The sequence below is a fragment of the Mustela lutreola genome, chromosome X (assembly GCF_030435805.1).
Source record: "Mustela lutreola isolate mMusLut2 chromosome X, mMusLut2.pri, whole genome shotgun sequence".
Lineage (NCBI taxonomy): Eukaryota > Metazoa > Chordata > Mammalia > Carnivora > Mustelidae > Mustela > Mustela lutreola.
The window spans coordinates 55,349,983-55,359,960 of NC_081308.1; the positions used below are offsets into that span (position 1 = coordinate 55,349,983).

A 9,978-nucleotide genomic window follows, 5' to 3' on the forward strand; every position below is an offset into this window, starting at 1 on the left:
ACAAATCAAAACCACAATGAGATACCACCTCACATCTTTCAGAATGGCTAAAATGAACAAGTCAGTCAATGGCAGATGCTGGCGAGGATGTGGAGAAAGGGGAACCCTCCTACACTGTACGTGGGAATGCAAGCTGGTGCAACCACTCTGGAAAACAGCGTGGAGGTTCCTCAAAAAGCTGAAAATTGAACTACCCTATGACCCAGTGATTGTATTACTGGGTATATACCCTAAAGATACAAACGTGGCATTCTGAAGGGGCACATGCACCCAAATGTTTATAGCAGCAATGTCCACAATAGTTAAACTATGGAAAGAACCTAAACGTCCTTCCACAGATGAATCAATAAATAAGATGTGGTATATATGTACAATGGAATACTATGCAGCCATCAAAAGAAATGAAATCCTGCTATTTGTGATGACGTGGATGGATCTAGAGGGTATTATGCTTGGCGAAATAAACCAATCTGAGAAAGACAACTATCATATGATCTCCCTGATACGATGAAGTGGAGATGCAACATAGGCAGTTTGGGGGGTACGAAAAGAAAAATAAAAGAAGATGGGATTGGGAGGGACACAAACCATAAAACACTGAATCTCACAAAACAGACTGAGGGTTGCTGGGGGGAGGTGTGTTGGGAGAGGATGGTGGGGGTATGGACATTGGGGAGGGTATGTGCTATGGTGAGTGCTGTGAAATGTGTAAACCTGGTGATTCACAGACCTGTACTCCTAGGGATAAAAACACATTATATGTTTATAAAAATTTTAAAAAATCAATTAAAAAACACATATTGCAAGCCCAGAGCTAATCTCATATTCAATCAAAAAAGTTTGAAAGTTTTCACCTTAAAGATCAGAAACAAGACAAGTGTGTCCACTTTCACTACTCTCATTTGACATAGTACTGGATGTCCTAGCCAGAGAAACAAGGAGCACAAAGAAATAAAAGACTCCAAAAAAAAAAAGGAGAAATAAAATTTTCCTTTTTTGGATAACATGAACTTACATGTAAAAAAATCCTAAAAACGTCACAAAAAAATTTGATAAACAAATTTAGTAAAGCTGCCAAATACAAGATCAATATATAAAAGACAAGAATTTTGTTTTGTTTTGTTTTTAATGTGGAATGCTTCCCAGTTTTTCATGTCATCCTTGTTCAGTGATCACGCTAATCTTCTCGGCATCATTCCAATTTTAGTATATGTGCTGCCAAAGTAAGCACAAGACAGGAGCATTTTTACACTCTAATGATGAAAAACAATCTAATTCACAGTAGCATCAAAAATAATAAAATACTTAGAAAAAGTTTTAACTAAGAAGATGAAAGATCTGTACCCCATAAACTATGACATTGATAAAGAAATTGAAGGAGATACAAATGGAAAGATAGCCCATATTTATGAACGGTAAGAATTAACATTGTTAAAATGTCCATACTACCGGAAACCATCTTTAAATTCAATTCCTATCAAAAATCCAATGTTAGGGGCGCCTGGGTGGCTCAGTGGGTTAAGCCGCTGCCTTCGGCTCAGGTCATGATCCCAGGGTCCTGGGATCGTGCCCTGCATCAGGCTCTCTGCTCAGCAGGGAGCCTGCTTCCTCCTCTCTCTCTGCCTGCCTCTCTGCCTGCTTGTCATCTCTCTCTGTCAAATAAATAATTAAAAAATCTTTTTAAAAAAAATCCAATATTATTTTTTGACAGAAGTAAGTAAAGAATCCTAAAATTTATATGAGACCATAAAAGACAACAAATAATCAAAGCAGTTCTGAGAAAGAATGAAGAAGAGAAATTACACTTCTTGATTTGAAATTATACTACAAAGCCCTCAAGCTCAAAACAATAAAGTATACTGGCATAAAAACAGACCAATAAACAAGTAGAACAGAATTGAGAGTCCAGAAATAAATCCTTTCATGCAGTCACCTAATATTTGACAGGGGCCAACATATGTAATGGGTAAGGATAGTCTGTTCAATAGATGATATTTAAAACTGAATAGTCACATAAAACAGTATGAAACTGGAGCCTTATATCACTCATAAATCTTAACTTGAAATAGATTAAAGACTTAAATGTGATGCATGAAACTAAATTTCCTAAAGGAAAACATAGGAAAAATTCTCCTTGACATTGGTCTTGCCAATAGTTTTTTGGATACCAGACCAAAAACACAAGTAAAAAACCAAAAATAAATAAATGGTATTACATCAAACTAAAGTTTCTGCATTGCCGAAAAAGAGAGACAGAGAGAGAGAGAATAAAAACACAATCCACAGAATGGAAGAAAATACTTACAAATCTTATATCTGAAAAGAGGTTAATAACCAACAGATACAAATAGAAAAAAATATATAATTTAAAAAATAGCAAAAGGATCTCAATAGACTTTTTCTTTCAAAAAGTTATATAAATGACCAACAGGAGCATTAAAAAGTGCTCAACGTAAAAACTCAGGGCAAAGTCATTATGTTGTTGTTGTTGTTGTTTACTTCTGGAAAACACAGCAAGATATTACTACCTATTAGAATATATACTACCAAAAAATTAAAACTAAAAATTTTGTTAAATATTGGGGAAAATGGGGAACTTATGCACTGTGATAGGGATATAAATTTGTATGGAAAACAGTATGGAGATGATTCATATTATTAAAAGTAAAATTACCATATGATTCAGTAATCCCACTTCTAGGTATATATCTAAAGGAAACGGAGTCACTATTCGAAGACATATCTGCACTCTTATGTTCATTATAAAATTATTAACTCTAAGCAAGAGATGGAAATAGCTTCAGTATCCATTAATGGATGAATGAATAAAATAAGTATGGTAAATATATACTATGGAATACTACTACTTAACCATGAAAAATTAAGAAATACTGCCATTTACAACAGCATGGATGGATCTTGAAGGTATTATACTAAGTGAAATATTTCAAAGATTTTATATATTTTTTAAATTTATGTATTATGATATCCCTTACATACAGAATCTGAAGAAAAGGCAAACTAATAGAAACTTAGAGTTGAGTTGACAAGGGGTGAACCTGGGGTGGAGTAAGGTGGTCAAAGGGTACAAACTTGCAACTATAATATGAAAAAGTTCTGGGGATCTAATGTACAGCATGATGATCATAGTTAATAATATATACATACTTTTTTATTGTGCTTCCCTTTATTAAACTTTGCATATATCACATTCTTACAAGTTGAAATTTTATAGGATTCTTGTATAAAAAAGGTCTGCTGCCTCCATTTTTCTAACAACATTTGTTCATTTTGTGTCTCTCTGTCACATGTTGGTAATTCTTGCAATATTTCAAGTTTTTTCATTATTATTGTATTTGTTATGGTGATCTGTGATCAGTAATTACGACCCACTAAAAACTCAGAACTAGTTTACTTAAGGTATATACATTGTTTTTCTTTAAAGACATACACTGCAGTATAGTGTTTATTTTTTTATATGCACTGGGAAACCAAAAAAACAATAATAATTTGACTTAGTTTATTGAGATAATCTCTTTATTGAGGTGGTCTGGAACAAAACCCACAAGAACTCTGAAGTTTATCTCTACTGTACTATATACATAAGAGTTGCTAAGAGAGTAGATCTTAAAATTCCTTACGATACGTGCATAAAAACAGTGGCAACTATATGAGATAGTAGATGTATTAACATTTTTATGTAGATTATATTGCAATACAGATGTATACCAATTTATCAAATTGTACAAAATTTACACAATGTTAAAAGTTTGCAATGTTATAAGAAATCATTTCTTAAATTTACAAATTATAATATGTCGATTATTTTTCAATAAAGCTGGAAAAAACTTTTTGTAGAATTAATCTATTTTTCAAAAAAGGAAGTAAGGAAGTAGAAACTACAACTAACTCTGAAATAATAGAATATAAAATCCATTTTAGTTATATACACTGTGACAAAAACTATTACTTAGTTTACAATGAAGGAATACTTATGAAGCATGAAGGATGGTCTATAAATAAGGCTGAAAGAGCTCATTTTTAAGGTTTAAATTTAAAATCTTCTTTTGAGATACTAAACTGACCACCCAGTTTTCCAAACATAAATATCTTAACTGCATGAATTTATTTCATACAACTCTATAATCTAGTTTCATAAGAAAGCAGCATGCAAATTTTGAATAAGACAGACTTGCTTAAGTTTCTTTATGTTCAACAGTTTAGGATACTTCCCTAAAAATAAATAGAAGAAAAATCAGCATATTTATCATGATAATTATTATTCATAATGAGATTCATATTGAATTAGGAAATATATATCCTCAGGGAGGGTAAAGTAAAATGAAATTTATTTTGGTAAATGTGTCTATGAATAGTCAATACAATGCCTCAATATAAATGAATATTATCATTTTGAACAATTTAATTACTATTATTAGAATTATTATAAGTATAAAAATAGCTATCATTTTAGTATGGAATATGAGACTCTCATGCTCCATGCTTCATTACAGCCACACAACAACTCTGCATAATAAGTATTATCATCACCATTTCATGGGTGAAAAAACCGAGGAAACACAATTTAGATAACTGGTTTATGATTACATGGCTAGTAAAGATGCATCACACTAATTTAGGCTTTATGATTTCAGAATTGTACTCTTTCCACTGCACATTCTATTACTCTGTAAATACTTGGCTTGTTTTCATTTAGTTCTTCAATTTTATTCATGTGGTGATGGCTTAAAGCTTCATTTAAAGGAAGCTTAAAAAATTCATTTAACCAAAAGCTCCCAAGAATTAAAAATGTCATGGATCTAATGTAGACATGGATATCATTAGTTAATGGGTAACTATATATTTTCCACTCTAGTGAGATAACAGAGTATTTTTCTAAGTTTCAGTCTCTGAGTGTTAAAAAGGACTTTGTTAAAATAGAAATATTTAGACAAAGGTGATCAAAAGTCTAGATCAGGTCACCTTAAGAGAAATATTAGGAAACTGAGGAAACCAATGGAGATTTGAACACTGAGCTATGATATAATGAAAGGTTTAAAGTATTTAGTAGAGTATAGAAAAGCCCTTTAAAGCCTGGTCCTAGCCTAGCATTGCAGCTTCTGGGATATCTGTCTATCTATCATCTATCTATCTATCTCTCTATCTATCTAGATATAAACTGGAAAACTTTTTTAACTTAAAGATTTTGAGAAATAGAACATAATCAGCACCATAGAAGATCTCTTTATGATAACAACCTAGCCCCTCCTCCCAGGTTGTTAATATTCTCTCTTATTTAATGTAACATTGTGCAAATATACCACTGCTGATCTGCTGTTATGAATGAAATAACTATAATCATCTGTTTGCATATCCTGGTGAAAATATTCATTTAGTTCCATGTTGTGTTTCTAGGAATGGACCAATATTTTTTTATTTTTATTGTTAAGTTTTCTAAATATTGTACAACTTACCTCAAATGTTTTTATTATGGGCACTGTCATACTTTCACATTCTTGCAAGACATTTTTACTGTTGCCCAATATGATAAGTGTGTAATAGTATGCCATTCTAGGTTTTAATTTAATTTTAATTTTAATTTAATTTAATTTAATTTAATTTAATTTAATTCCAGATTCATAATAAAGATAAACAGTTTTTATATATGAGTGGCCATTTGGATTACCCTTTCTGTAAAGTACATGCTCAAATCTTTTGATATCTTAACATTGTGTCATACTGACTTCTTTAATAGTAGATTTTTGAATGAACTTTTAGCTGTGTAGGTCTTCTCTATTTTATTTTGAACTTGTTTTCATTTCAAAATCTTTATATTTATTTCCATAATCTGCTTTTATTTTGCTTTGTCTATTATCTATATATTTATATATTTATTTATTTATTAGCAAGCAAGAGAGAGCGAGCGAGCAAGAGTGCAGGGAGGGATAGAAAAAGAAGAGAAAAGAATCTTAAGCAGGCTCCAGGCTCAGCACAGAGCCCAACTCTGGGCTCTATTTCACAACCCTGACATCATGACCTGAGCCAAAATGAAAGAAATAAAATAAAATTAAGGTGTTAAATAAAAGGAAAAAGAATTGGAGGTTTAATTAAGTGAGCCACCCAGGCACCCCTGTGGTATCTTAAATTAGCTGTCATATCTTTAAAGTTCTAGAGTATCCATTTGGTTCATTTATAAAATCTTTCTCAATATCATTTTTAGTTTCAGTTTTTTGTTCAATTTGCTTCCCCTCTCATTTCTTTGAGCAGAGTAATCAAGCCATTTTACAATCTTTATTGATCATTTTAATATCATACTTAATCCCATTTTGTTTATCAAATCTTGTTAATGATTTTTCTTTGCATGCTTTGTTACATTTTGCTATGTTCAAGACATTATATTTGAAACTCTTATTGAGTAGGGATAATTAAGAGCTATCATAATGGTATGGTCCTCCTTGGCAGGATTTTCTATTATATCTGAGACTCTACAAGACAATCATACTCCAAATTCAGTGACTGACTTTCTCAGTTTACACAGAAGGCAAGGCAGGCTATAGTCTTATTTCTGCTTCTCCTTGTTCTTTGGGGATCTCAACTTAAATTTGGGTTGTACCAAAGTCCTCAAACTTGATTGTTGCTGGATTTTGAATTTTGTTTCTCTGGTATCAAGAATCTATGAAAAACACAGCTCAGTGTGTTTTAGCAGTTTCAAATGCTCTTATAGCTAAAATGGCTTCAGGGAATATATCTCTAGGCTCTCATTGTATTTCGTATTTTGGCCCAGTAATCCCTCACTTATTTTTATAATCATTCTGATATTTTTAACTTTAAAAGCTATTTTGTCTGGATTTTTAGTTGTCTTAAGTAGGAGTTTTTAGATCACCAGTACTAGAAGCAACAACAAATATACATGAAAATATCTGCAGTAGTTTATCACATCTTTATGGCTTCGAAGTTCCATAAGCTGAGGCATCCTTCTCTAATCACTTAGACAAACTCCAATTTACCTTTTAAAACAACACAAGAATTGCTTCATTTAAGAACATGTTCAGGGATGACTCTTCCCCACTGTGCTTACCAACATTCCCACACACTCTTTGCTACCCACACCTTGTTTATGATCTTTCATTAGGTATATCAGCATCACCAGGATTTTGCTCTAGTGTATTTTTGTCCTTTAGAGCTTTAATTAAATATTAATTCCATAGAAAGTCTGTCCCTTTTCTTTTAAACCTGGGTTAGTTATTTCTTCTCATCCTTTGTCAGAAGTTACTTTATTAGAGAAACTTACAGCTGTATTGTGACTTTGGAGCCTTTACAGTTTTTTGACTGGAAAAAATCACCCACCCCTGAGATCTTTACACAGCTTCATAGCTGATATTATTCAGAAATCTGTTCAAAACAGACTTTTTAAGGGAGTCCTTTTCGGACCACTCAGTTAAAAAACCTCTTCTTCTCAATCACTGCTCTTTTTAAAATGTGCTTATTTAGTTCAAATATGCATCACTATTAAAGAAAAACCAGTACAATTTTTTTTTAAGTTGGCTTACCTATTATCTATCTCTCACATTAAAATGATTCCTCTGAGCTGGGGTTTTGTTGTGCTCATCTTAGGCCAGGCACTCAATAAATTGTCTCTGAATGATTGAGTTGTTTGACTACCTTGCTAGATTCTCAACTTCATGAGGCCAAGGATTGTTCTATTCAGTCCTTCTTTATCCTCAATGTCTGTTATATTGCAGTCACTTACGTGACTAATGGGAAAAATCACAGAAAGAAAGAGTTAAAACTACAGAAAAACCCTGTAGGTTCAATAACACAAAGCTTTCTAAAATTATTTAGCCCAGGAATTGAATACTGGCTGCACTTTTGATTATTTTTTAAATGATATTGAATTTAATTTAAATGGAAATACTTGAATGGTAGAATAATTTAAAAATTATAAAAGCAACTTGTTCCTTAAAGTAAGAATTATATAGGGCTTGCTTTAGGTAGCATAGACAGTTTCACAATATTTATTCTTCCAATCCAGGAGCATGGAACATTTTTCCATTTCTTTGTGTCTTCCTCAATGTCTTTCATGAGTACGTTATAGTTTTCTGAGTATAGATTCTTAGCCTCTTTGGTTAGGTTTATTCCTAGGTATCTTATGGTTTGGGGTGCAATTGTAAATGGGATGGACTTCTTAATTTCTCTTTCTTCTGTCTTGTTGTTGGTGTAGAGAAATGCAACTGATTTCTTTGCATTGATTTTATATCCTGACACTTTACTGAATTCCTGTCAAGTTCTAGCAGTTTTGGAGTGGAGTCTTTTGGGTTTTCCACATATAGTATCATATCATCTGCAAAGCATGATAACTTGACTTCTTCTTTGCTGATTTGAATGCCTTTAATTTCCTTTTGTTGTCTGATTGCTGAGGCTAGGACTTCTAGTACTATGTTGAATAGCAGTGGTGATAATGGACATCCCTGGTGTGTTCCTGACCTTAGTGGAAAAGCTTTCACTTTTTCTCCATTGAGAATGATATTTGCAGTGGGTTTTTCATAGATGGCTTTGATGATATTGAGGTATGTGCCCTCTATCCCTACACTTTGAAGAGTTTTGATCAGGAAGGGGTGCTGTACTTTGTCAAATGCTTTTTCAGCATCTATTGAGAGTATCATATGGTTCTGGTTCTTTCTTTTATTGATGTGTTGTATCACATTGACTGATTTGCGGATGTTGAACCAACCTTGCAGCCCTGGAATAAATCCCACTTGGTCGTGGTGAAGAATCCTTTAAATGTACTGTTGAATCCGATTGGCTAGTATTTTGGTGAGAATTTTCGCATCTGTGTCCATCAAGGATATTGGTCTATAGCTCTCTTTTTTGATGGGATCCTTGTCTGGTTTTGGGATCAAGGTGATGCTGGCCTCATAAAATGAGTTTGGAAGTTTTCCTTCCATTTCTATTTTTTGGAACAGTTTCAGGAGAATAGGAATTAGTTCTTCTTTAAATGATTGGTAGAATTCCCCTGGGAAGCCGTCTGGCCCTGGGCTTTTGTTTGTTTGGAGATTTTTAATGACTGTTTTAATCTCCGTACTGGTTATGGGTCAGTTCAGGATTTCTATTTCTTCCTGGTTCAGTTGTGGTAGTTTATATGTTTCTAGGAATGCATCCATTTCTTCCAGTTTGTCAAATTTGTTGGCATAGAGTTGCTCATAGTGTGCTCTTATAATAGTTTGTATTTCTTTGGTGTTAGTTGTGATCTATCCTCTTTCATTCATGATTTTATTTATTCGAGTCCTTTCTCTTTTCTTTTTGATAAGTCTGGCCAGGGGCTTATCAACTTTATTAATTCTTTCAAAGAACCAGCTCCTAGTTTCGTTGATTTCTGCTCTGATCATTACGATTTCTCTTCTCCTGCTGGGCTTAGGGTTTCTTTGAAGTGTGTAAACCTGGCGATTCCTAGACCTGTACCCCTTGGGATAAAAATATATGTTTATAAAAAATAAAAAATTTTAAAAAAAGAATTATATAGGGCATCTCTTCTAGAAGCAAAATTTTCAAATGTCAAACATCTGAAAGCATAGAAGGAGAAGTAAGAATGTGAATTGTACTTCAATGCTCTTTTCTTTATATTCAGCAAACAGCTACCTTCACACCTTTCCAATTTTTTCAACTCTTTTGACAAAGCCTTCAGAGGAGTTACTGCTGATGACAATCATCACAGCCTAACAGGAGAAATTTTATAAAGAAAAATAATAGCATGTTTTTCCCAAATTGTTAAGGATATGGTGAAACTCTGTTGGATTCAAAGGAGGAATGTGCAATTCCATGCTCTATATAATAATAACTTATTTTAATAGTGGCTTTGCTATTGTTCAGATATATCCATTTACTGAAACCACTAACAAGTAATCAAAAACAAACAAATTAACAGGGGTTTGAGACAGGAATTATCTAATCTAAAATTAGCACATGTTCACAGAATACACA

General features: G+C 32.8%; 1 non-coding gene across 1 annotated transcript; it reads right to left on the reverse strand.

Annotated features, from left to right (window-relative positions):
• Positions 1 to 1,124: 1,124 nt before the first annotated feature.
• On the reverse strand, positions 1,125 to 1,231 carry LOC131822344 (U6 spliceosomal RNA). The gene has a single exon (XR_009350219.1). It is a non-coding gene; the product is annotated as a U6 spliceosomal RNA (small nuclear RNA).
• Between the last annotated feature and the right edge of the window lie 8,747 nt (positions 1,232 to 9,978).